Source organism: Rhamphochromis longiceps, linkage group LG9 (genome assembly GCF_057381845.1).
Source record: "Rhamphochromis longiceps isolate RC_006_pf linkage group LG9, R_longiceps_female_GT1.1, whole genome shotgun sequence".
Taxonomy (NCBI): domain Eukaryota; kingdom Metazoa; phylum Chordata; class Actinopteri; order Cichliformes; family Cichlidae; genus Rhamphochromis; species Rhamphochromis longiceps.
In genome coordinates, this window is record NC_140565.1 from 32,247,514 (window position 1) to 32,273,866 (window position 26,353).

Consider the following 26,353-nt stretch of genomic DNA (forward strand, 5'->3'; position numbering starts at 1 on the left):
GTTCTCCACTCACACTGAACAGTAGTGATGGGCAGATGAAGCTTCATGAAGCACTGAAGCTTTTCATCCAATTGGTTCACCCCAGCACAAAGCTTCTTGAAGCTTCATTTGCTCTAGTAGGACACCTACTGGACATAAAAATATTAGTTGGCAAGAATTTGAAGTGTGGCCTTTTGCACACAGTCAACAACAAAAGGAGTGTGTAAAACATCTATATTGTAGTGATGGCAGCATACTGTGTATATTTATACTGGCAGTATGGAAAATGATCATTTGGAAATGCTTAAAATGGAAATGATCATTTACTGTGAGGTGAGGACAGTGGTTGTGCTTTTGTAACGTTGAGGTATGGACAGCTACACACTGAGGCCTCAGTCCTGCCTGTTCACATTTTATTCTGTAAAAACTAAATTTTTTTATGACCTTTTTGGTGGGGAGAACATAGCTAGGATTTAATGATTTAACAAATCTTTTAAATCCTTTGTCCTCCACAATGCTAAATGGCTGGGAGTCCTCGATCACCATGCTGACCAGGTCTTCATCTATTTGAGATTGTTCTCCTGAGGAAAGACAATAAAGACAAAGCACAAATATAAATATCACACACGTAACTTATTACAGTTGTATAATATTGTTATATCATTTAGTAACATTACTGCATGCTATATTATCATGGCATTTGATGGCTCACCTCTTGCTTCTCAATCGGTGTTCCCCTTATTCTCAGGCAAAGCTCTGTAGTGCCTAAGCATGGATGAGGTGTTGTTGTTATATCCCAGCTCCCTGGCACATAGCAAACACTTCACCTTGTACAAAAGTAAAGACAGCTTAACATATATTGTATTGCACCATCAGTATTATGAAAATACATCTTCTGTAGAAATTTACATACCTTGTTGGGAGGAATAAGATCAAAATGTTACCACACAGGGGAGGACATCCTCCTCTTCTTAGCTGGCTCCATTCTCTCCTGACTTTCTCTCCTCACTCTCATAAACCTCCAAACTGTCTCCAAACTCTCACTAACCGCAACTCTCCATCAAACACCCACAGTTTTGAATGAAGTCTGAGGGGTTTATATCGCTGTCATATCTCGCGGCAAAGTTCGAACCACTTCATGAACCAGTCACGTGGTACAGCCGGGCAGCGAGGCTTCGGACGTCATCATTTTCAGCTCCTCCCATAAATGAAGCAAGCCTCGATATGCGCATCGCGGAAACGCCCCCTCCATTACTCGACACAAGCTTCGAAGCCTCGATACAGAACGTCACATCACTACTGAACAGGGTTCCTGCAACTTACAGTAGGGCAAAAAAAGTATTTAGTCAGCCACCGATTGTGCAAGTTCCCCCACTTAAAATGATGACAGCGGTCAGTAATTTGCACCAGAGGTACACTTCAACTGTGAGAGACAGAATGTGAAAAAAAAATCCATGAATCCACATGGTAGGATTTGTAAAGAATTTATTCGTAAATTAGGGTGGCAAATAAGTATTTGGTCACCTCAAACAAGGAAAATCTCTGGCTCTCACAGACCTGTAACGTCTTCTGTAAGAAGCTTTTCTGTCCCCCACTCGTTACCTGTATGAATGGCACCTGTTTGAACTCATCATCTGTATAAAAGACACCTGTCCACAGCCTCAAACAGTCAGACTCCAAACTCCGCCATGGCCAAGAACAAAGAGCTTTCGAAGGACACCAGGAAAAGTATTGTAGACCTGCACCAGACTGGGAAGAGTGAATCTACAATAGGCAAGCAGCTTGGTGTGAAAAAATCAACTGTGGGAGCAATCATCAGAAAATGGAAGACATACAAGACCACTGATAATCTCCCTCGATCTGGGGCTCCACGCAAGATCTCATCCCGTGGGGTCAAAATGATCATGAGAACGGTGAGCAAAGATCCCAGAACCACATGGGGGGACCTGGTGAATGACCTGCAGAGAGCTGGGACCAAAGTAACAAAGGTCACCATCAGTAACACACTACAACGGCAGGGAATCAAATCCCGCAGTGCCAGACGTGTTCCGCTGCTGAAGCCAGTGCATGTCCAGGCCCGTCTGAAGTTTGCCAGAGAGCACATGGATGATACAGCAGAGGATTGGGAGAATGTCATGTGGTCAGATGAAACCAAAGGAGAAATTTTTGGTATAAACTCAACTCGTCGTGTTTGGAGGAAGACGAATACTGAGTTGCATCCCAAGAACACCATACCTACTGTGAAGCATGGGGGTGGAAACATCATGCTATGGGGCTGTTTTTCTGCCAAGGGGACAGGACGACTGATCCGTGTTAAGGACAGAATGAATGGGGCCATGTATCGTGAGATTTTGAGCCAAAACCTCCTTCCATCAGTGAGAACTTTGAAGATGAAACGAGGCTGGGTCTTCCAACATGACAATGATCCAAAACACACCGCCCGGGCAACAAAGGAGCATTTGAAAGTCCTGGAGTGGCCTAGCCAGTCTCCAGACCTCAACCCCATAGAAAATCTGTGGCGGGAGTTGAAAGTCCGTGTTGCTCGGCGACAGCCCCAAAACATCACTGCTCTCGAGAAGATCTGCATGGAGGAATGGGCCAAAATACTTTTTTCACATTCTGTCTCTCACAGTTGAAGTGTACCTCTGGTGCAAATTACTGACCTCTGTCATCATTTTAGGTGGGGGAACTTGCACAATCGGTGGCTGACTAAATACTTTTTTGCCCCACTGTATTAAAAATCTGACCTGAAATGTAAGAAAAATAAAATATTCAAAACCTTTTTTTCCTAATCTTTTTATTTAGTGTTAGACAATAAAACATAAAAGGTAATGCACATACACACCCAACACATACACAAAACTCGTTTGGCTCTCGGTGAAGGCGGTCGCACTTTTTCTCCTCTCCTCTCCCTTATCTTCCCTGCTTAGCTTCTTATGTCCTTTTCTTGTCTGGTGTTTTTACTTTTCCCTGGAACACTCTCTCACAGTCTGTTTCTAAACTCAAGGCTGGAGCTGAACAACAACACTCTGATAATGGACTGTGTTTAGACTGTTCTTCCCATTCCATGCAAGGCCACCTGGGTTGTCTGGTAGACTGTTTACTTAGCCTAGCAGGGTGAAGGACACTATCTTAGCTGAACTCTGGACATGCACACACATACATATACACTGATAAGCACACACTCATCCCCCCTCCCTTTCCAAATGCCTTCAATGCTTGTTCCCTCCTGGGGAACACGGCCAGCGGTGAGCCCGCGCTGGAATGGTAGCACTGGGCAGGATGGCTGCTGTGTTTGCTTCGGATTACTCCTCACCCCCTACCCAACCCTGTGGCTTGTCACGTGTTCCATAATGTTGTGCTGTGGACATTTATGTGCTTTTCTGTGCAGAGGTTTTTTTTGTTTCCTGTTCTCATGCTGTCCTCCCAGGAGCCCAGCATGAGTAGAGGTCTCTGTTTTTCCTCTTATACCCTCCCATTGTAGTGTATATTTCAGTGTTTTTTCTGTAACGCTACCGATCTCCAACCTGTATCCCTATGTGATGGGGGGGGGGGGGGGGGGGGGGGTCTCATTTCACTGCAGGGCAACCTGCACATGTCGAATTGATTGATTGATCGACTGACAATGAAAAAAAACTAAAGCAGACAAACTTTCAGTAAGTCACATAGTTAATCCCTCATATAACGGCTACACATACGTATATATATATGGAAGCCGGTTTCCGCCACTAAATAAAAACCAAAAAAATAGTATCCATAACTCAAAATTTCGAGTTACTTTTCTCAAAATTTCGAGTTACTTTTCTCAAAATTTCAAGTTACTTTTCTCAAAATTTCGAGTTAGCTCTGCCAATCAAAAATCTACGTGAATGAGGTCGCTTCCTTGTTACCCGGAAGCATATGGCGCAGAGGAACGCGCACTTAAAAATGGATCCCAACAAATTGGTGCTTTCGCGAGTACGTTTGCTGATAGTAACACCATGTGATTCAGCTAATAACACAGGGATTTTATCATTTGTGAAGCCAGGCTGAAAACACTCAGCAATCTGTGCATTCACGACTGGATGTAATACCGGTAGCTTAGCTGTAGCATTTGTAGCTGAGGGCTTCAGCTTCCGGGTAACAAGGAAATGACGTCATTCACGTAGATTACTGATTGGCAGCGCTAACTCGAAATTTTGAGTTACTTTTCTCAAATTTTTGAGTTAATAAATCAAACGGGTGCGCACTCAAAACTAGATTGTGTCGTGAGCTACTGTATAACAACAAATGGCGCCAGGCTCTTCAGCTTTGAATACCTTCCTACAAATGATAACTGGATAAAAGGTATACAAAACAGTGTGACAGCGATTGTTACATACAAAGTTGAATAGAATGCAATGTGAAGGTTAACCAAAGGTACCTATAAGGTTTCTGTTACACGCTAATGACACCTGTTACGTCTGATGAAACAGACGTTTTGCTGAAAGCATACGTAATAAGTGTACAGCACTATATAAAACAAAACCACAAATCACCCAAAACAGGGAATATGACTGAAAACTATATAAATAAGGAACAAAACCAATAAAAATGTAACCAGGCAAATGGGAAAAGGTGGGATTGACTGTATTGTGATGCTGATTGTAGTTACAGTGCAAATGGACACTTAAAAATGCCATTCCCACTTCCCCACCATAGTCAGAGCTCATAATGTAGGTAGGCACAGATACTTTGATGATAACATGGTGGCTTTATAATAGGTAATTTTAATTTACATCCTTCCTTACAGCATGGGAGACTTGACTGAATTCTTGAAACAAAGAGAAGTCTCTGAGGAATTTATACAGACCTTGGAGAATGAGAAGGTACTTAATTCCAACAAGATACTGGTTGAAATGCAACTTTTCCTCATTGTTCTTAAGTTAAAAATAGGATTGTATTTTCAAGGCTGGTTGTTTTAATAAATTAAATTATTTTTCCATCTTTAGATTGATGCCAGTGTCATAAGTCTAATGACAGATGAGGAGCTGAAGACTTATTTGCCATCATACGGTGATTGTCTAGCAGTATTTGGATTTTACAGACGGAGGGGCAGCAGCCGCAAGTCAGCGCTTTTTGAATGGCTGAAATCCAAACTGTCCAAAAGAAAATTATCTGAAGATGATGGCAGTAGCACACGGCAAAAAGAACATTTCCAAACAACCCATAAAAGAAATGCTCTGAAGAGAAATAGAAAAATAGAAATAGGATGGATGCATTATGATGAAGACACTGAGGTTTTCAAGCAGGTTAGAGCTAGATGAGGAGGAGGAACAAGAAAAATAGACATTTGCAAGGATGCCAAGAAAAAGGACATATTACAGGTTGCAACAGGCCTGTTCTTTCCAGATGGAGAAAATCATTCAGGGGCCCTTAAGAGCTGGTTTTCACTTCATGACGAGGAAGTGGTTCGGTGTTAATGCTTGGAGGTCATTTGTGTCCTGTGATAGCTTTTCTGATGGTGCAATAAAGCATGAGTCAGTATCTAAAAAGTAATCCCCTTCGAGGTGCACGGCTCTGCTTGTTATGCAAGTGAACGCTACTACATACCATCTTACAATACTGCGCCCTCTTTTCACAACAAGTGGACCAAAATAATCTAGACCAACGTTTCTGAAAGGTTGCAGATCTGGAACCACTCTTTCCTCTGGCAGGTCTGCCATCTGTTGTTGGCTGGGTTTTCCTCCATTCAGTTTACAGAATAAACATTTTGCACAGCTTAAACTCCATTTGTTATCCGAAACTTTCTTTCTAAAACAATATCTAGGAAACATGCTCTTTGGCCAGTCTTCTTGAGAATCTCATTTGCCTTTGTTCTCTATTTTTATCTCAGTTTAAATGGTAAATGGCCTGCATTTGTATAGTGCTTTTCTAGTCCATAGGACCCCAAAGCGCTTTACACTACATTCAGTCATTCACCCATTCACACACACATTCACACACTGGCGATGGAAAGCTACATTGTAGCCACAGCTGCCCTGGGGCGCACTGACAGAGGCGAGGCTGCCGGACACAGGCGCCACCGGGCCCTCTGACCACCACCAGTAGGCAAACATGGGGTTAGTATCTTGCCCAAGGATATTTGGCATGCAAAAGTTTGAATCAGAAATTTAATGTTAGCTGGCATGATTAACTCCTGCAAATACTGCAGTTCCTCCATAGCATTGCAACACTCCTGAATATATAGTCAAGTCTAGTCAAGTCAAATTTATTTATATAGCACATGGAAAACAGCAACTGTTGACCAAGGTGATGGACATTTAAGATCATAAAAAGAGATAAAAGAGATAAAACATAAGAAGACATGAAAGAATCATAAAATTAGAAGATTTGAGTAAGAAGTAAGATAAAAGTAGTACAAACTCATCCTGATTTAAAAGCCAAGGAATATAAGTGGATTTTTTAGACGGGTTTTGAAAGTGTCCAATGTTGGAGAGGTCTTTGTGTGACAGTTTGTTCCACAATTTAAGAGCAGTCACAGCAAAGGCCCGGTCTCCTCTGTGTTTAACCTGGACCTCGGGACAGCTGAGAGCATCCACAGACCTCAGTGATCTTACAGGAGTGTACCAATTTAGAAGATCAGAAAGGTTGTTTTTTCCTGCCTTGCTTTGTATCATTGTTTGTAGCTCAACCTCACGTGTCTGAATTTATTTGTTTTTTCATTGACACACTGTATTAACACAAGATTCCTGAAATCATACAAAAGACTACCCTAGTAGTATTTTTTTACTGTAAAAACCACAGACATGTTAAATTAATTATTTTATAATGGTAAATGGACTGGTTCTTATATAGTGCTTTTCTACTCTTCTGAGCACTCAAAGCGCTTTACACAACTTGTGCATTCACCCATTCACACAAGCACATTGTTCTAGTTGCTTTCTAAGTAACATTCACACACAAGGATATTTGGCATGCAGACTGGGGAAAGCCAGGAATCGAACCACCAACCTTCCGATCAGTAGATGACCTGCTCTACCACCTGAACTACAGCCACTCACATGCAAACCTACAGCCACCTACAGCCATGCAAATATAAATTGTGTATTTTGAAAACTTATGCACACATTGTGTAAATATATACAATTATTTATCAAAAAATGGAGCCAATACACCAGGGTTTCTTTGTTTTTGCTTTTGTTTTGTTTTTTGGCCACAACTAAGGACCTTACACACCTGCAGCTGATCTGACTTGTCAGGGGAGTAACATAGGAGTGTAGCTTAGAGCTCCTCGACGCTGGATCGTTGAGTTACACTCCAAGTTAGTGTGTGTCTAAGTGTAGTGTCATGCTGGTCATGTATGCCCGTGGGAGTTAGTGTTTCCCTGTAGGAGGAGCGTGGACGAAAAAGGAAAGCACACACAGGGAGTTCGGGAAGACGAGAGCAGAGAGCACGAATGTTTGGGTGAAGACATGACATGGGAGTCTAGTGAGCTCACAGGGATTTGTGTTCTTGGTATTTGCTCCACTGTATATAAAATGTAGGGGTGCAACGATACACAAAATTCACGGTTCGGTTCGGTTCGATACTTTGGTGTCACGGTTCGATATTTTTTCGATACAAAAAAAATGTTCATCCCTTTTTAATTTGTCATTTATTAAAATTATAAATATATATTTTAACTCAAAAGTACAGTTTTTAAATTTAACCCTAACCCTTGTGCGTGTTTTTTATTTTGACAGCGAATGCACACCTGCGGACCACTTATGTGCAGCCCTGGTTATTTAGCTCGTCATATTGCAGCCGTTTTGTGGTAAGCTTTTCTTTGGCTGTCACTTTTTCACCCTGACCTGTCTTATTTGGCTCAGCAGAACTGAAATATATATCTGTCTGTGAAGGTTCTCAGTCATCCAGGTCATCGTAGTCAAATATAAATCCTGCTGCTTTTACACACTCACTCACATAAGCTCAGCGATTCTCTGCGCGATCAACCTCTCACATGTTTAAGCTGCGGGAGATTTCACTTGTCATGTTTGCATAGTAAGCTAACGATTAATAAGACGATGTCAGAGGAATTGGTGCACAAATTATCATCACTCACAGATCAGTGCTGTCGCTCTCTATACACAGTTCGCACGATTGCAAAGTGAAAGCAAAAAAACAAGCGCAAATTCAAACGCGATTTCAATATGTCACATATTGACAGTGGCTCACCGATGCCAATGACATAATTACCCAGCTACATTTCTGAAAAAATGCAAAAGCATTGACATATATTTTTCCTTCCTACAATAGCCCGACGGGCAGGGAAGAGATAGATTTTGGTAGCCCGACTGAAAAAATCGCTAGCCCCAGGACGTCAGGCTAGCGATATTGCAAGCCCTGTATCTGATTGAGGAATCATGCATCTTTGGAAAAGAGAGTTTATTACAGAGAAATGTCTCTTTCCAAAATAAAAGCTATACTATCCGCTTCTTCTGGGCTATATTCTCAGCAGCATAAGGAGAATCATGTGCTAACAGCTGTCTAAATGACTCGGCTAAAGTTAGTAGCATGCTTGTTGTTTTTGTCTTTGCACTAGGATGATGTCGGCGTAAATGTGCAGTCATATTCGTTGTGTTCCCACTAGTGCTTTCAGGTTAATCTCGTTGAAATGACCTTAACGCCACAACACGGCAAATCTCCGTTAACGAGCTACCGCCGATCGCCCCGTGCATGGGGCTAGACGGCCAACACGTTAACGAGCTAACTGCGCTAACACACTAGTTCCCACCCATGTAATTGAGCATTGCATGGCACATCCAACATACTGTTTTACTTTAGTCCATGACTCGCTTACCTTCAGGGTCATACGTCACATGAAAACCAAAATAATTCCAAACGCCAGATCTGAATGAGGGTGGGGCAGGTGCCCTGCGCTCTTCCTTCTGACTATGCTGTCTGTGTGGAGCACTCAGTGGATCTGCGCTCGACAGTGCAGCCTAGGCGGAGTAGTCGAACGCAGATTCACTGAGCGCTCCACACAGACAGCATCGTCAGAAGGAAAGTTGATAAAATAAATTACAAATGTTGTATTGTTCGATACATATGCGTACTGAACCGAAAGCACTGTATCGAACGGTTCAATATCGATACGAATATCGTTGCACCCCTAATATATATATATATATATATATATATATATATATATATATATATATATATACATAAACGGAGCTATTTTTTCATCCAAAGCAAGGGCGTAGATTTGGTTTTGGCATTGGTGGGGACGGATTTTGATTTAAAAAAAAAGGAGAAATATACTTGCCTACATATGCTATTCTACGTGTTTTTAAACCATTTAAAAATACAGTCATGACAATAAAAGAATATGACTTTAAGGACTTAACAACATTACTTCAGTTATAGGACACCAACATCTCTGAATGACCTGCTGGTTTTTGTCCATAAAACTACTCATCTAAGATTACCACAAAGTAACAGATCTCTTAGCAAAATTATGCAACATTTTAGGCACTCTTGCCCCTATCTGTCAGGGTCCTGGGTCTCTTGACCCAGTGTTTTTAGTTCTTTGTGATTTTTGTATTATTGTACTTGTGTGTGTGATTTATTCTATGTCTGTGAAGGTTCTCAGTCATCCAGGTCATCGTAGTCAAAGGAGCTTGCAAAGAAAAGCGTCTGGACTTCTTTAAGTTGCTTGAAGACGTTTCACCTCTCATCCGTGAAGCTTCTTCAGTTCTGAGGTCAAATGGTGGAGAGTCCCAGATATAAACCTAGTGGGAGTAACCCCCCACAGAGGGACAAAAGGACCCCCTGATGATCCTCTAATCGCCTGAGCCAAGGTGTGAAACTGGGTGTGGGTCCCAATCAGCCAGAGTTTCGGGTGTGTTCATTGTGAAACCTGGCCCCACCTTATCATGTGAATTCCTGAGATCAGATGGCCCAGGATGTGAGTGGGCGTTAAGGCGTCTGGGAAGGGATCTCAAAACTGGATTATAGATGGCAGAGAGTTGGTGTCGTAAACCCCCGCCTCTGTTCAAAGATGGTTGCTCACAGTGGACATAGATGGCTTCTTTCACTCCTCTTTCAAACCATCTGTCCTCTCTGTCCAAAATGTGAACATTGGCATCCTCGAAAGAGTGTCCTTTATCCTTAAGATGCAGATGGACTGCTGAGTCTTGTCCTGTGGAGGTGATTTATTCTATGGTTTCTAGTTTTGATCCCTTGCTCTTCATGTCTCTCTGTGTCCCCTCTGTTCTGTGTAAGTCTGTGTCAGCATGTTTGAGTTTCCCTCTGTGTCTTTTGGTTCATCGAGTCCTCTGCCTTACTGGTTATGTCTCTGTGTTTCTTAGTTTCTGTCTCCACCGTGTCAAGTTCGCGTCTCTGTGTCATACTTCCTGTTTTACTTTGAAGGTCCGTGTCTTATGTGAATGTGTTCAGTTTACGCTTCCTTGTCTCGTCAGTTCTTATTTCCCCCAGCTGTGCTCTCCTTCTGTGTCTCATTCCCCTTGTTACTTCCCAGTGTATTTAAACCCTGTGTTTCTCTGAGTCAGTTTTGCGTCGTACCGTCGACAAGCTGTGTTGTTTCCCCTCGGTCTCCCTGCGTCTCGCCGTATGTATTTCCCTGGACCTCCCTGCATCTTGGTTTCTGGTTTGTTTTGTTAGTTTTACCCAGTTTAGCTTCTAGTTTTATGTTCCCAGTGCCATTGTTGTTTGTATTTCCTTTTGGTTTAATAAATACTCACCTGCACCTGAGCTGCCGCATTTTGGGTCCTAATATATTCCACATGTCTGCCACACCGGACGTGACACTATCAAGTCAGTGAGCTGGGATGTTTTACTCTAAACATGAACTACTGTCGCAGCAACAGACATGCACTACTGGTGTCCCACACAACAACTCAATAAGATAAGATAAGATAGAATGTCCACTATGTGAAGCAGCCAAACACATGCCGCCTTCTCTCATTAACTGAGATAAACTGCTGGCATATTTGTTTTACATCTATACTGTCCAGTCTCTCCTGGTGGACATGGCAACACGTTATTCATGGCTACATACAATTTTAGACTGATGTGAGACAAAGCCTAAAACGATGTGCCGGGAGTTTGCTGTTCTCCCCGGTTCAGATATTTGAAGTTTGCACAGCTACATTCTCGCCTGAAATTTTTTTTAAAAGTTTATTTTGCAATCCAGAAAGAGTAATAAGAGAGGCACTGAAATTCGGGATTGTCCGAGAAATCGGGAGGGTTGGCATGTATTGCCTTGCATAGCCTGTAATGTTATTATGATGGACAGATTTTATGAGTGAACTTAACTTTAAATGAATTACAGGTTTCTTTGAAAAATACTAGTGATGGGTCCAGCCAGGGCCGGCCCGTGGCATAGGCTGTATAGGCAAATGCTAAGGGCGCCGTCCATGATTTGTGGCACTGGCGTGGCGCCAGTGCCACAAATGTTGAAAAAAAAAAAGTTGGTACTATTATTTCTAAATACAAAAAATAATCCCACGTTAATTAAAATGCAAAGTAAAGCTTATTTAATAGAAATATTATTTGTTACAACATTACACTACACTGCTGATGTAGGGGGGCGCCACCTAAAATCTTGCCTAGGGCGCCAGATTGGTTAGGGCCGTTTCTGGGTCCAGCAACACTGACACACCGACGCATGTATCAAGCTCACCTAGCGATGCCTGTATCGATGCGTGCGTCGCTTTAAGAAAAAGTCACGTGATCGACACAGCTGCTGTATCGTTCATTGCCAACGACCCAATCTGTGTTTAAAAGGTACCGCATCTGCATCTGCCAACGGAATGAGTCGCTACCAAAAAAACACAAAATTACTCTCGCAAAGATTAAAAAAATAATAATAATACACATCTCTCTCCATAACAAAATGGAGCCCGAAAGAAAAAGAAATGTTTCTGCTGTGTGGGATCATTTTGATCTTTTAACTGCAAATAAGGTAATAGTTTGTCTGTCTTTGTTTCAGTGTAATCTATCATTCTTCAAGGTTCTTCAAGGTTCTTTATTTGTCACATGCATAGTTATACAAGTATAACATACAGTGAAATGTAGCCTGACACGCTCCTCGACATGTGCAAAAATTGTATATACTATATACATATAGTATATACATATAGTATATACACTGGGTGAATGTGCAGTAGTAGCAGCAAGCAGGTGAATTCTGTACATTAATATGAATAGACATCTGACTATTTTACAGGATAGACAATATAAACATATTTAAAATTAAAGGAATTGAAATGTACATTGTGCCTTGGTTTAGAGTGTTTGGACGAGAGTCCTGTCTCAGTCAATTATAGATGATGTGAGAGGGCGGGTGTTAGATTTGTATTGTTGATTGTCATTTATGCTTAGAAATATTTACTTATATATGCTTAGAGTTTTGTAATTAGTTGTAGATTGGTAGAGGTTTTGATCCTTGATAGTCTGCAAACTTTGTGTGTATTAGACAGCACTTTGGGAGCATGAGAGGTCATACCGTGTCTTATTGTTTTATGGTAGGATTAACGTAGCTACGTCTGTTCTAGTCTAAGTGCTCTTTGTTTAGATGAACTGCAGGACTTCCTCACCGTGTTATCTAGGATGAACCATCTAGGGTGAGGGGGAGGCTACCCTCTTCCTGACCAAGGATGTTTAACCCTTTGATCAGCAACACACACACACACACACACACACACACACACACACACACACACACACACACACACACACACAGGCAAGGTACTCTTTGTTTGTATGTAGACGTCGTATGTTAATGAACCTATGCATATTCATGTAACCTCAATAAAAGGACAGTGTATGGGAGAACGGACGAGAGCTACTGGGGTCAAGTGGAGGAACGGCACTCTGTCCGGTCTCTCCCGTGCACGAGTAACATGAAGAACTTTGCCTATTTGTGTCTTGCTTAGCAGTGTAATTATATTGTCTTCAACGTTCCAGCGGATGGGTTCAAGCTACAAACCTAACAGCGGGTGTGTGTGTTTAGGGCACGGATGGCTTGGGGATAGAAGCTCCTCTTGAGTCTCTCTGTCCTTGCCCGGAAGATGTGGAACCTTCTACCAGATTGCAGAAGTTGGAACAGTTTGTTGCCAGGATGGGACGGGTCCTTCAGTATCTGCGCTGCTCTAGTCCGGCATCTCCTGGTGTAGGTGTCCTATTTTCCATAATAGGAAAAACAGCAATGTGACTTGAAGTGTAAATTATTTATTTCATTTTATGCAGGTTAAATGTCGCATCTGTTCTGCGGAGCTTTCTTACACAAACAAAAGCACCTCCTCAGTGTTTAGGCATTACAGAGCCAAACATGAAAATGAGGAGACAAACACACCGAGGATGAACACTGGTGGGCCTATATAGACACTGAACATCTTTATCATCATTTGTTTTAATTAATATGTGTTTTATTATTTTCATCTAGGAAGACTGTTCTGGACCAGGCAGTCCTGAATTTTATTATAAAGGACTGCCAACCCCTTAGTATTGTGGAGATTGAGTGTAACGTACTGAGGGAATAGGAAGACATATTATCAGAACCTTATCCACCTGGCTTTACAGCTTTTGTGTACCCCAGCTTCATCTGTTCCTGTGAGTTTTCCAAAGCTGGGGAAATGGTGTAAAAAACAAAACAAAAAACACAATAGACTGAATGCAAATACATTGGATAAACCTAATTTTCTGAATACAAATTTATAATAAACTCTGAGTCAAATGGGTAATATTACATTCACAATACTTTCATTTTAATTTTCACTTAATGTCATTCATAATATGTTTTAAAGATGTCTACAATATTTGTAATATAGATGTAAAATGATTCCATGGAAAGTACAATACCTTACAGTGTATACAGTGTATATAAGTATGACTAGGTCATTGAATCAGTGTCTGTTGTGAGTCTCAAGTCAGTTGCCTGCAATGATATTTAAGGTCCAGCAGGTGCCAGTATGGAGCAAAACAGCAAAACTGTGTCGACACAGCATGGATACAGTTTGTGCTAAAACGCTTCATGAGGCCTCATCTACCCATCATTAAAAAAATACTTTCTTATATCCAGGATCTTTTTGCTGCCATCCTCCTCTCCTCCTCACAGCGCAGGCTTGCCGCTGCTAAAACTAAACAGACCTCCCTGAAAGGCTCAGCCAATCACATTGGCCATATTTGTCACATGACGTAGGACTCCAGTAGAGAACGTAATTTAACTCTTTCTGCACCGCTGGGTGAGTGAAACGAGACGCTGACAGATCGTTTTTTTTTTTTAAATTTCTATCGGTTTTGTTTTTCTTTACTCAAAGAGATCAAATTATTGGTGGGGACATGTCCCTTCCGTTCATGCCAAATCTACGCCCTTGATCCAAAGTGAGTAAAATAGTGAATTTGGATGATAAAACAAACTAAACCAACGTTTGGATCGATATCTGGATCGATCTGCCCACCCTTGTCTCCTGGATCGTAGCTGAGATCAGCGTGAACCACGTGGGTCTCTGCTCCCTGATCTGTTTCCTGTGTTTGGAAAGAGTTGCAGCTTCATCGCGGAGTTTCTCTCGGTTTGTGGGCTCATCTAAAGGTAAGCACCGAGCTAACTTTACTGTGAGTTCAGTTCATGTTGAGTTTAGCTCCTGAATGAGGTCTTCTGCTGCTCTCCTCGGTGTCTGTTCACAGTTTATTGTGAACACGTTGAGAGAAGAGTGAGAGAGTGTTTGGAGAAAAACACCAACTAATCATTAGCTCAACATGCTACTGGTGTCAACCCAGCCTCCAGTTTGGGAATTAAAGTCAAGTCAGCCTCCACCATGCTTTGTGTTTCCTTTGTATTCTAAGTATTACGGCAGGATGCGCGGACACCTGATTTCAAAATAGAGACCAGCTTCGACTGAATTAACAGATATGTCAAGAACATAAAAAATATTATTTAGTCTTTAGTCAGCTGCTGTGGATGAACAGGATGTACTCAGGATGTGTCATATACGATCATGGGGCCTCACAACGAGAAACAGGAAACAGATGGAGGTGAGAGAGTGCTGAAACCGTTAGTGAGGAACAAACATCAATACTATAAAAGGAGTTGCAGACAACTGTAACTCACTGGCGCATGTTATGTTATCTGCTTAGGCATGAAGGGGCGTGAACCCTGACATGTAAAACTGTGTATCGAAGTGCTTCCTCTTTGAGATCTACTGGACTACGCTGAGGGTGGTGTCGTGTACATCTCCCACATATGTGCTTAATAAATAATTGTTGTTGACTGGACAAGATCTGAGTAATGTTTTTTTGTTCTCAGCCCAACATCAAAGAATCAGGACAGTACCGTTCACAGACAGTTGGGGAATGGCTGCACAGAATCAAACTTTTAGGAGTGGTGGAGGTGGTGGGACTGGGGGGCTGAAGCAGTTGAAAGTGTGGGGTGGGGGAGTAACAGGTCTGTCCCTGTTTGTGGAAACCACAGGAGGAGCTGTTCAGGCTGTTGCTGGGTGTGAATTGTTGATGGAGTCTTTAAACTTGTAGTTGCTGTTTTCCAGACTGAAGCAGAGTCGTTAGCTGAAAACTGGTTTTAGAGCTTCATTCAGGACACCTTCTCAGGCTCTTACAGCCTTACCTGTATCATAACAAAGTGTATAAACCCCAATCCACCTTTAACATGGTCCTTCTCCCAAACCTTCAAATAGGACTTTCTGGCCCTGTCATAGTAAAGGGCTGCTTAGAATATTAGAGCCAATGTCACAAAGTTCCTCCTGAAGTATAAGTGAGTGAGAGAGTTTCCTCACTTTGCAGCACAACACGTCTCACAAGATTTCTACAAGCAATCAGAGTGAAATTTGTACTTTGTGTTGTCAGATGAACATATGAGACACTTTGACTCTTCAGTGCAGTGTGGAGCCTAACAAAGATCTGTTTTGTGTCCCAGCTGATCAGCAGGAGGAGAAGAGTCTGACGGAGCAGCAGAGGAACATTTTCAGCCATCTGGACTCAGCTGAGTCACTACAGAGGAAACAATGAGCTCAACACAGGAGGTGAGGAAAATATCACAGTTTCACCAAATAATCAGTCACGTCTAAAACTCTCATCCTCCCAACCTGTTATATGACTGTGTTGTATATTATGTTGTTTTTTAGAGACCACAGCACATGTTAAAATCAGGAAGGTTTATTCATCAACATTATTAATAATCAAATGGACATTTGTCAGAGTTTTACCCCTGATACTGCTGGATAAACAGAAACTCACTCAGGAACGAGGTCACACAGAGCTCAAGTTTTCACTCGCGAGGGGGAAGCAATTGTCTCCAACCCATTTCAACTTGCTTTCCCCCTGCAGGTTGTTTTTATTGGTTACACACATGAAGCATAAAGCTTGTTGCTGTATTACCTATGAGAAACTACTATAACTGGTTACGAAGTGATTGTGCTGTGCAAGTGTGATTATACATTGTGTGTGGTTATATGATGAGAGTGCAGCTCTCCCAGATTGTTGTTGGTAGAATCTGTTCTTCTCAAGGCTGCTTGTTCCCCTTATCAATGTCATGCATGTAGTCATATGCGTAGGTTACCTAGATAGCAAACAGAAGCATTCTAGCTTTCTAAATGGCATTGTGTAGCTTTTTAAATGGCAACCTACAACACATACATTAAACCTAACAGTTTTTTCATGACCCCAAAAAATACACATTCAAAGCACCACAACAGCAGCCCGATATCAGACAGAAGCTCTCAGCTGAGCTCTGTAGAGTGGGCAATTATAATGAAGCTCTATATTATAATTTGTAGATTCAAGCTGCTCTTCATATTTTTGGCCAGCAGATGTCACCAAAGAGGACTGTGTTGAAAAGCTTTGAGTAATGAACCTTTTTCAATACAAGCTTCAGTGTTTCAGAAAGCTTCATTTGGCCATCACTGATATAAATAATATTATAGAAATGATCAGAGGAGGCAAAAGTACATTTACTCTATACTTAAGTAGAAGTACAGATATTAGTGTTATAAATACTTCAGTAAAAGTATTCATTCACCTTCTTTATTTAAGTACCAGTGAAAAAGTACAGGCTCTGAAATGTAATCAGAGTAAACAAGTAAAAGTAGCTCCTTGAAGAACATTTTAACCACATGTTTTTATCCAAAGTTAACTGAACCTTGTGCTTTGTTAATGTAATAATAAAATAAGATTAGTAAATGAAGTAAAAACTATTTATTTCTAATAAAGGTTCTCTGTTTGAATCAGGTGTGAATGTGCGAGTGAATGGTTGTCTGTCCCTGTGTGTTGGCCCTGCGACAGACTGGCGACCTGTCCAGGGTGTACCCCGCCTCTCGCCCTATGACAGCTGGGATAGGCTCCAGCGCCCCCCGCGACCCTGAAAAGGATAAGCGGAAGCGAATGGATGGATGGATGTTTGAATCAGTTAATTAGAAAATGAAGGAAAATAAAACATGTGTGTATTTTCTGTTGCCTACACTGTAGAGGGTGACTTTGCCTCTAAACAGGAACATGAGCAGGGAAGAGGTTAAAGTGGGATTGAGCAGGTGGGAACCCTAAAATCAGCTGTAGTGGCTCAGCGTGGGGAAAAGAATCACAGCTCACAATAATTTCTGTTGAGAGCTCCAGTAGATTTTCTTAAATTACAGGCTGTGATCAGCTGACCTGCTGCTCTCTGTGGATGTACACAACTGAATTCAACCAGATGTCAGCAGATGTTTCATGAGCTGTCCTGGCTGATTTCCATCCTCTACACTGACAGTACACTGTCTTTATATTAGACACTATACTGTTGGTATGAAGGTGGAACTCAGTGAATGAATGTCAGCATCATGAGCTTCAGTTTAAATGAATCTCTGCTACACTTGATGTAATCTAACTGTGACATGAGCACCACAGTCACTGTGCACCAGTCACACACTGTTCTTTACTTTAAATCCATCACAGTTCAGCAAACGAACCTGTTTATCCTGCACTAACCTGCAGAGGATCTTCATGCAGTCTTTAAATAACACAGTTAATCTGCCTCAGATTGTTTTGCAGCATCTTTCACAACCTGAAAAAACACAATGTCACATGTACAGACCCAATATCTGATTTCAACACATGAGGACTTACATGTAAGCTTTAATGTCCAGTTGATCAAATCCGACTGAGCAGTCCTTCCCTTTGAGGAATTATGGATTTGATCAACTGGTCTGTGAATGCAATTGACACCCCTTCTCAACAAGAAGTCTGGGCTCGGGTGAGCCTGAGTGCTTAAGATATCTACCTATTCGGAACCATGATAACAGGGTTCTTGCTGATCGGAGCTGGCTTGGCCCTGGCTTATCGCAGAATTAAGGAAGTGGAACTGACTGTTCAAACCCCCACAAGGCTGCCCGCTGGGATTGAAATGATGGGACGAGGCGTGAGTTTCTCAAAATGGGCTCATTGAGTGCAGCACGGAGAAGATCTTGGAGAACGCATGGCTGCCGTGAATACTCAGAACAAGACCTCTGAGTGAAAAACTGGATTACATCTGGAGGGGCTAGCTCCAATAACACCTTTGAGCGCAAATTGGATCAAATCTTGGGAAGTGCACTGCGGTCGTGAGTTCTCAGAACCTGCTCTTTGACCACAAGAATGACAACATCACGGAGCGTAAGTTTGGATAACATCATGGAGAAGCTCACGGCTCTCCAACGGGAGATTGAGAGACCAGCGTTGGAACAGCTTTGAAATACATATGAGTTGTTCGCACTAAAGTAAAAACCATCATCACTTCATGCGGCTACCCCTTCGGCGCCAGCTGCGGCCTCAAGGCTGGAGCCGAACAAAACACCCTGATAACGACTGTGTTTAGTCTGTTCCTTCCCATTCCATGCAAGGCCACCTGGGTTGGCTGGAAGACTGTTTACTTAGCCTGATAGGGCGGAGGACACTGTCTCAGCTGAACTCTGGACACGCGCACACACATACACTTACACTGATAAACACACACTCATCCCCCTCCCTTTCCAAACGCCTTCGATGCTTGTTTCCTGTTTCCTGCTTCCTGCGGGGGAACACGGCGGGTCTGTGTGCTGGAATGGTAGCGCTGTGCAGGGCGGCTGCTGTGTTCGCTTCGGATTACTCCTCACTCCTCACCCAATCCTGTGGCTTGTCATGTCTTTCACAAAGTTGTGCTGTGGACATTTATGTGCTTTTTGTACAGAGAAGTTTTTTGTTTCCTGTTCTCATGCTGTCCTACCATGGAAGCACAGCACGAGTAGAGGTCTCTTTTTTTCCTCTTGTACTTTCCCATTGTAGTGTACATTTAAGTGTTTTTCTGTAACGCTACCGATCTCCAACTTGTAACCCCATGTAATGTCTGTGTTGTGTGTGTAAGGTCGGGGGGGGTCCCATTTCACTGCAAGGCAACCTGCATGTGGTGAATAAAGCTTTGATTGATTGATTAAATCTAACCTCTCTTCTTCCTCTCCTGTCCTGTGTGTCTTATCTTTCTCCATCTCTGAGTGAAGTTAGCTCTCTTCCTTTTCTCTCCCTGTGATGTACAGCAGCTGGACCTTTAGCCAGCAACACACTGTGAGACAAACTGCACACAAACGGTTTGTGTGTTTGCTGATGTTTGTTGATAGAAACGCTGCATTTGAAATTACCTGTTTGTTCAGGTGCTGTGCAAAAAAGAAAGAAGAACAACGTCTCACTTTAACTCCTGACTATGACTCACAGTTTTGCCTCTTTCATCTCTTTTTATGTTTCACACCCTGGTGATTAGTACACGATCAGGATTGTCTTTCATGTGTTACTTTTCAGGCTCAAATCAGTTTGATGCCCTTAGTGATGAAATAACTCCCCTCAAATTCCTCAAACCAAAAGTAAAAAGTCTGTTTTGAAAATGTAATGAGTAGAAAGTCCTTTTTTTAATGTGGGGAGTAAAAGTAAGGAAAATAAGGAAAAATGATTTTAGAGTGTTTGAACAGTCATGAATTATTTTTAACACCAGGTTGGATGTAATGTGTTAGAACTACCAGCAGGTGGGGATAAGAGACCTTTAAGGTGTTTGGTGCCACACTCCACCTTCAGGTTTAAAACTAGTGTTAATGGAGTTTGAAGGTTGAGTTTGTTCCACGACTGCATTTCACTCACTGCCTCTGTTTGTATCTCTGTCACTGCAGGACCAACATGGAGCGAGAAGTCAGCGCTCTCAGGAGGCCGACAAACCTCACAGAAGAAAGAGAGAGAAAACATACACCTGTGACGAGTGTGGGAAGGATTTTACTGGGAAGGGTTCACTAAAACATCATCAGGTCATCCACACTGGAGAGAGACCGTACAGCTGTGACTTGTGTGGAAAGACTTTTTCCTGGAAGGATGCTCTGAAACAGCACCAAGTCATCCACAGTGGAGTTAAAGCGTACAGCTGTGATCAGTGTGGCAGAGCTTTTACTCACAGTAGCAGCTTACAGAGGCATCTAGTTACCCACTCTGGAATTAAGGCATACAGCTGTGACATTTGTGGGAAAACCTTCAGTCAGATAGGGTACCGAAATATACACCTACGCATTCACACCGGACATGATGTGTACTGCTGTGAAAAGTGTGGCAAACAGTTTACAACCAACACGCAGTTCCAACAACACATGTTTACCCACACTGAGGAGAGACCTTATAAATGTGACCTGTGTGAGAAGACTTTTAAATCTCCACATGACCTGAGACTACACCAAAAGATCCACACCAGAAAGAGACTCTACAAGTGCAGTTACTGTGAGGTATGTATTTATATTTTTATCTTGTCATTTTAGCCTGACTGTTTGGAACAACTCTGCTCATTAAACTGTCTTAGCTAGGGTTGGGTTTTGATAATCGATTTACCGATTAAAATCGAGTCTGGCATGGATAACGTGATATCGATTCATTAAAATCCTGAATCGATTTTTTATTATAATTTTATTTTTTCCCGAAACGCCCGAATCTCTGGTAAAACCTCATACAATTTCGACAACCACCAAACAGTAAATGAGAGCAGGAACACAGATTCTGCACAAAGACGTAAACACAAAGCGCCGACTCGCAGATCAGAATCAGTGAGATGTCGCCTTTCTCACCTGACGGCACGGACATGGTCGGGGCTGAAAGCTTGCAGCTCACTGATTCTGATGTTTCGGCAATTCTACTGCATGAAAAAGCAGCTCTGAGTGATTATTCAGATTTTCATTTCAGTTATGATTTTTGTTTGTTTTTTATTTGCTCTTTATTTCAGGCGACGTTCAGGATAAAAATGTTGAAGGACTGACTTACACTGTCGTTGTGTCTTTGTTTAGAAGCAGAGCGACACAGATGGATCCAGTTCTCAACCCTGTCATCACTGTGGTGGTGGGAAAGACTTTCATTGTGACCTTTGTCACAAAGCTTTCAGTCGGCAAGAAACCCTGAAAATACATCAACGTAAACACACTGGAGACAAACTGAAATACTGCAATGAATGTGGGAGAAGCTTCAGCACATCAAATGGATTAAAACGACATGAACTCATTCACAGCGGGACAAAAAAGCACATCTGTGATCAGTGTGGGTCATCTTTCATTGCTGCAGGTGGGCTTAAAACACACAAACGAGTCCACACAGGAGAGAAACCATACAAGTGCAGACACTGTGACCAAAGCTTCTCACAATCAGCTAATCGTAACTATCATGAACGTACACACATGGAAGGAAACTACAGCTGTGACCAGTGTGACAAGAGCTTCAGGAATCTCAGTTCATACTCCAGACACAAACGATCCCACGTTACTAATAAACTGTTTCACTGTTACCAATGTGCCCAAACATTCACTAAATTATCTGCTCTGTGCAAACATCAGTGTCATCACTCGGGGCTGGAATCACTCCCATCACAGTAAATCTGAAGAGACAGAAAGATCCTCTTCTGGTTTCAGTGTCAGACTCAAAACCCTTGAGATCAGACTCCACAGAGTTCAGAGTGAATCTCCTGTAAAGATCTGATGAGGCAACTATGAATGAAAATGGTTCCCTAGTCTCATTTTAAGCTTTCTAAAGTGTTCTGCTTCAGTGTTCATGTCGAGTGGTTCGCTTTGTTCCAGCAGTTGGATGAAGAATTTTGAGCTGTGATTTCATTTCCTGTATTTCAGAGTAAAGGCTGAAGTGACAAATGGAAACATGTTTACAGTCAGTCAGATGAACTGTTTTCAGTGGCACAGATGGAGGTTTATCAGAGGAGGAGACTTGGCTGCTCTCCACTCACACTGAACAGGGTTCCTGCAGCTTATTAAAAATCTGACCTGAAAGTTATGAAAAATTTCCTTGTAACACTGAGTTACAGTAGGGGGCTGCTCCGTAATCCAGTTCAATAACACATCTCCTGACATTAAACATAAGCTTATTTAATAATGTGGATCTCTTTTGTCCAGATTTTTATTCAGAGGCAGCAACTGTGGTAAGAATTGACCCGGATCTTTACAGATCTTACAGTTTAGTATCAAGTTCATTTCCTTGTTGATGCAGAGCCAGAATTTAGATATTTTTAGACAATTCCATAAAAGATGCATGTAAGTTCCATCTGCTGTTTTATATTTGAGAAGAAAAGGTTGAAAGATCTTTAAAATCTTTTATTTTTCCTTAAACTTGCTGTAGGTATTAAAACTTATGATTTTGTGTTTAAGATGTCGAAACAATTAATTTTGGGAATTGATTTTTTAAAGTTGTGGTTTCATTTGCTCAAAGTTCATCAATGTTTTCCTGATACAAGGTGGGATGGATCCATGCTTTTATGCTGTTTAAGACAAATTCTGAAAGCTGAACGTTGCAGAGATTGAGACCCATTAGACCAGGCAGCATTTTTCAATCTTCTATTGTCCTAAGCTGTGGCCTCAGTTTCACTGGAAGTTGAACCCAAGTACGGTGTTCAGCTGTGGACTGGTCCATGGACCCGCCTGTCCTCCAGGAACACAGGTACACATCCTGGACAGGGAGGAACGCCTGTTTGAGACCAGAGTCAAGGAGACCATTTACATGACAAGGGAAAGACTCTGAATCAAGGAGGGGGCCTAAGGGGACTTTTATTTCCTTTGCAACGTCCATTTAAATTTCCATTTAAACACAGACAACAAGTAACTAGGCTAAGCACAGTAGGAAATGGTTTGCCCCTTCTCATCAGCAACACCTGGACAGAATTACCCTTGACCTTAAATAACCCCGTACCTACCTCTGTTATAACCAGCAAGGTGTTCAAATAGCGCACCACTTCAGTTTTTTTATTATATGATGACTTCTGCATTATTAAGTGATAAGAACAAGTAGTCTGATGTCCTGTAATCATGATGACGCTAAAATTGGAGATACAATAGAAGATACAATAAATAAAATAATTTTTTGTACAAAGTATCAGTATCGGTTCAGTATCATCGATACCAGCCTGAATTTTACTTGGTATCGAATCAGAAATGAAATCAGTGGTATCCCACATTACTAGTCATGATACATCTTTACAATATGCATAAGAGGGCAAACCATGTTTCATTTATAGGCAAGGCAAGTTTATTTATATAGCCCAATTCCACAACAAGGTCATTCAAAGTGCTTTACAGAGACATTCAAAAACAAAAACAAATAAAAAAGCACGATTTAAAATTGATTAAAAAACAGTCGATAAAATCAGTAGTTAAAATGTAAGTTTTGAAATTTAAGCTTAAAAGTGTGGATTTGGTGCTTTATTCAAATGCAGCTGAGAACAGGTGAGTCTTCAACCTGGATTTAAATAAACTGAGTGTTTCAGCTGATCTGAGGCTTTCTGGGAGTTTGTTCCAGATATAAGGAGCATAAAAGCTGAATGCAGCTTCTCCGTGTCTGGTTCTGACTCTGAGAACTGATTTAAAGAAAAATGGATCCAGATGACCTGAGGGATCTGGAAGGTTCATACTGGGTCACTGATGTATTTTGGTACTAAACCATTCAGAGCGTTATAGACCAGCATCAGGACTTTAAAGTCTATCCTCTGACGGACAGGCAGCCAGTGTAAGGACCTCAGAGCTGGACTGATGTGGTCCACTTTTTTGGTCTTAGTGAGGACTCGAGCAGCAGAGTTCTGAATGAGCTGTAGTTGTCTGACTGATTTTTTAGGTAGACCTGTAAAGATGCTGTTACAGTAATCAAGCCTACTAAAGATGAATGCATGGACTAGTTTTTCCAGGTCCTATTGAGACATCAGATCTTTTATCCTTGAAATATTCTTGAGGTGATAGTAAGCTGACTTTGTTATTGTCTTAATGTGTTTTTCTAAGTGTAGGGCTGCATCCATCACTACACCCAAATTTCTCGCCTGGTTGGTGGTTTTTAGGTGTATAGATTGAAGTTCTCTGGTGACCTGTAATCGTTTTTCTTTGGCACCAAAGACTATTACTTCAGTTTTGTTTCTGTTTAGCTGGAGAAAATTGTGGCACAACCAGTCATTAATTTCCTCAATGCATTTACCAAGAGCCTGTACAGGGCCTCGGTCTCCTGGTGACATTGTGATATATATTTGTGTGTCATCTGCATAGCTATGATAGTTTATTTTGTTGTGCTTTATAATCTGTGCCAGTGGGAGCATGTAAATGTTAAACAGAAGGGGTCCCAAGATGGAACCTTGGGGAACTCCACATGTGATACTTGTCTGCTCAGATGTGAAGTTACCTATTGATACAAAGTATTTCCTGTTTTCTAAGTATGTTTTGAACCAGTTTAGTACAGTTCCTGAAAGACCTGTCCAGTTCTCCAGTCATTTGAGTAATATGTTGTGGTCAACTGTATCAAATGCTGAACTGAGATCCAGTAAAACTAAGACTGACATTTTTCCACTGTCTGTGTTCAGGCATATGTCATTAAACACTTTGGTCAGAGCAGTTTCAGTGCTGTGGTTCTGTCTAAAACCTGACTGGAAGGCATCATAGCAGTTATTCTGTTTTAAGAAGTAATTGAGCTGTTGAGAAACTGCTTTTCAATGATCTTACTTAAAAATGGGAGATTTGAGATCGGCCTGTAGTTGTTCATTTGTGTCTTGTCAAGATTGTCCTTTTTTAGTATAGGTTTGATTACAGCAGTTTTTAGTGATTCTGGAAACACACCTGATATTAAAAAAAAGTTGACGATCTGTAACACATCTGACTCTTTGAGACCTTTTTGAAAAAACCTGTTGGCAGGACATCTAAACAGCAAGAGGAGGAGTTCAGTTGACCTAAGATGTCCTCCAGGTCTTTGCTGTTAATCGGGTGAAACTGTTTCATGGTGTTTAAACAGTTTTTCAGTGGACACAGTACATATCCTGAATCTGCTGTTGATGTACCAATTGCTTGTCTAATCTTTTGGATTTTTTCTGTGAAGAATTTGGCAAAGTCATTGCAGGTCATGGTCGAATGAAGTTCAGCTGCCACTGACACAGGAGGGTTTGTTAGCCTGTCAACTGTAGAAAAAAACATCATTCTATACATCATTCTACCAGTAATCTAGTTCATCAGTTTGTAGCTTCACAAAACAAAACTAAAAGGAATTTTTGCCACAGGTTTTTCAATGAATTTTGTTAATTTTGTTTCCAGATAAGAGAGGCCAGACCTTTCTTATCCTCTGTGTTTAATCTGGACCTTGGGACAGCTAAGAGCATCTGATCCACAGACTTCAGTGATCTTACAGGAGCGAACCAATTTAAAAGATCAGAAAGGTTTGAGGGTGCTAACCCATGCAACGCCTTAAAAACACATAATAAAACGTTAAAATTAATTCAAAACCTAACTGGCAGCCAGTGTAAGGATGCCAGTATGGGAGATATATAGTCTTGGTTGCATAAAATAAGATAACCTTTATTAATCCTTCGTGTGGGAATTTTTTGTTACCGCAATGGACAGTGCAAAGTTGCATAGAAAATTTTGAGAAAAAACACTGGAATAATACAGTGGGGCAAAAAAGTATTTAGTCAGCCACCGATTGTGCAAGTTCCCCCACTTAAAATGATGACAGAGGTCAGTAATTTGCACCAGATGTACACTTCAACTGTGAGAGACAGAATGTGAAAAAAAAATCCATGAATCCACATGGTAGGATTTGTAAAGAATTTATTGGTAAATCAGGGTGGAAAATAAGTATTTGGTCAATAACAAAAATACAACTCAATACTTTGTAACATAACCTTTGTTGGCAATAACAGAGGTCAAACGTTTACTATAGGTCTTTACCAGGTTTGCACACACAGTAGCTGGTATTTTGGCCCATTCCTCCATGCAGATCTTCTCGAGAGCAGTGATGTTTTGGGGCTGTCGCCGAGCAACACGGACTTTCAACTCCCGCCACAGATTTTCTATGGGGTTGAGGTCTGGAGACTGGCTAGGCCACTCCAGGACTTTCAAATGCTTCTTACGGAGCCACTCCTTTGTTGCCCAGGCGG

The 26,353-nt window shown here is 41.6% G+C and overlaps 1 pseudogene across 1 annotated transcript; it reads left to right on the forward strand.

Annotated features, from left to right (window-relative positions):
* Positions 1-12,572: 12,572 nt before the first annotated feature.
* On the forward strand, positions 12,573-25,048 carry LOC146662619 (uncharacterized; annotated as a pseudogene). Its single transcript, XR_014913139.1, has 4 exons — positions 12,573-14,536; positions 15,875-15,980; positions 20,097-20,693; positions 21,246-25,048. The product of XR_014913139.1 is annotated as an uncharacterized LOC146662619 (transcript).
* The last annotated feature ends 1,305 nt before the right edge of the window (positions 25,049-26,353 follow it).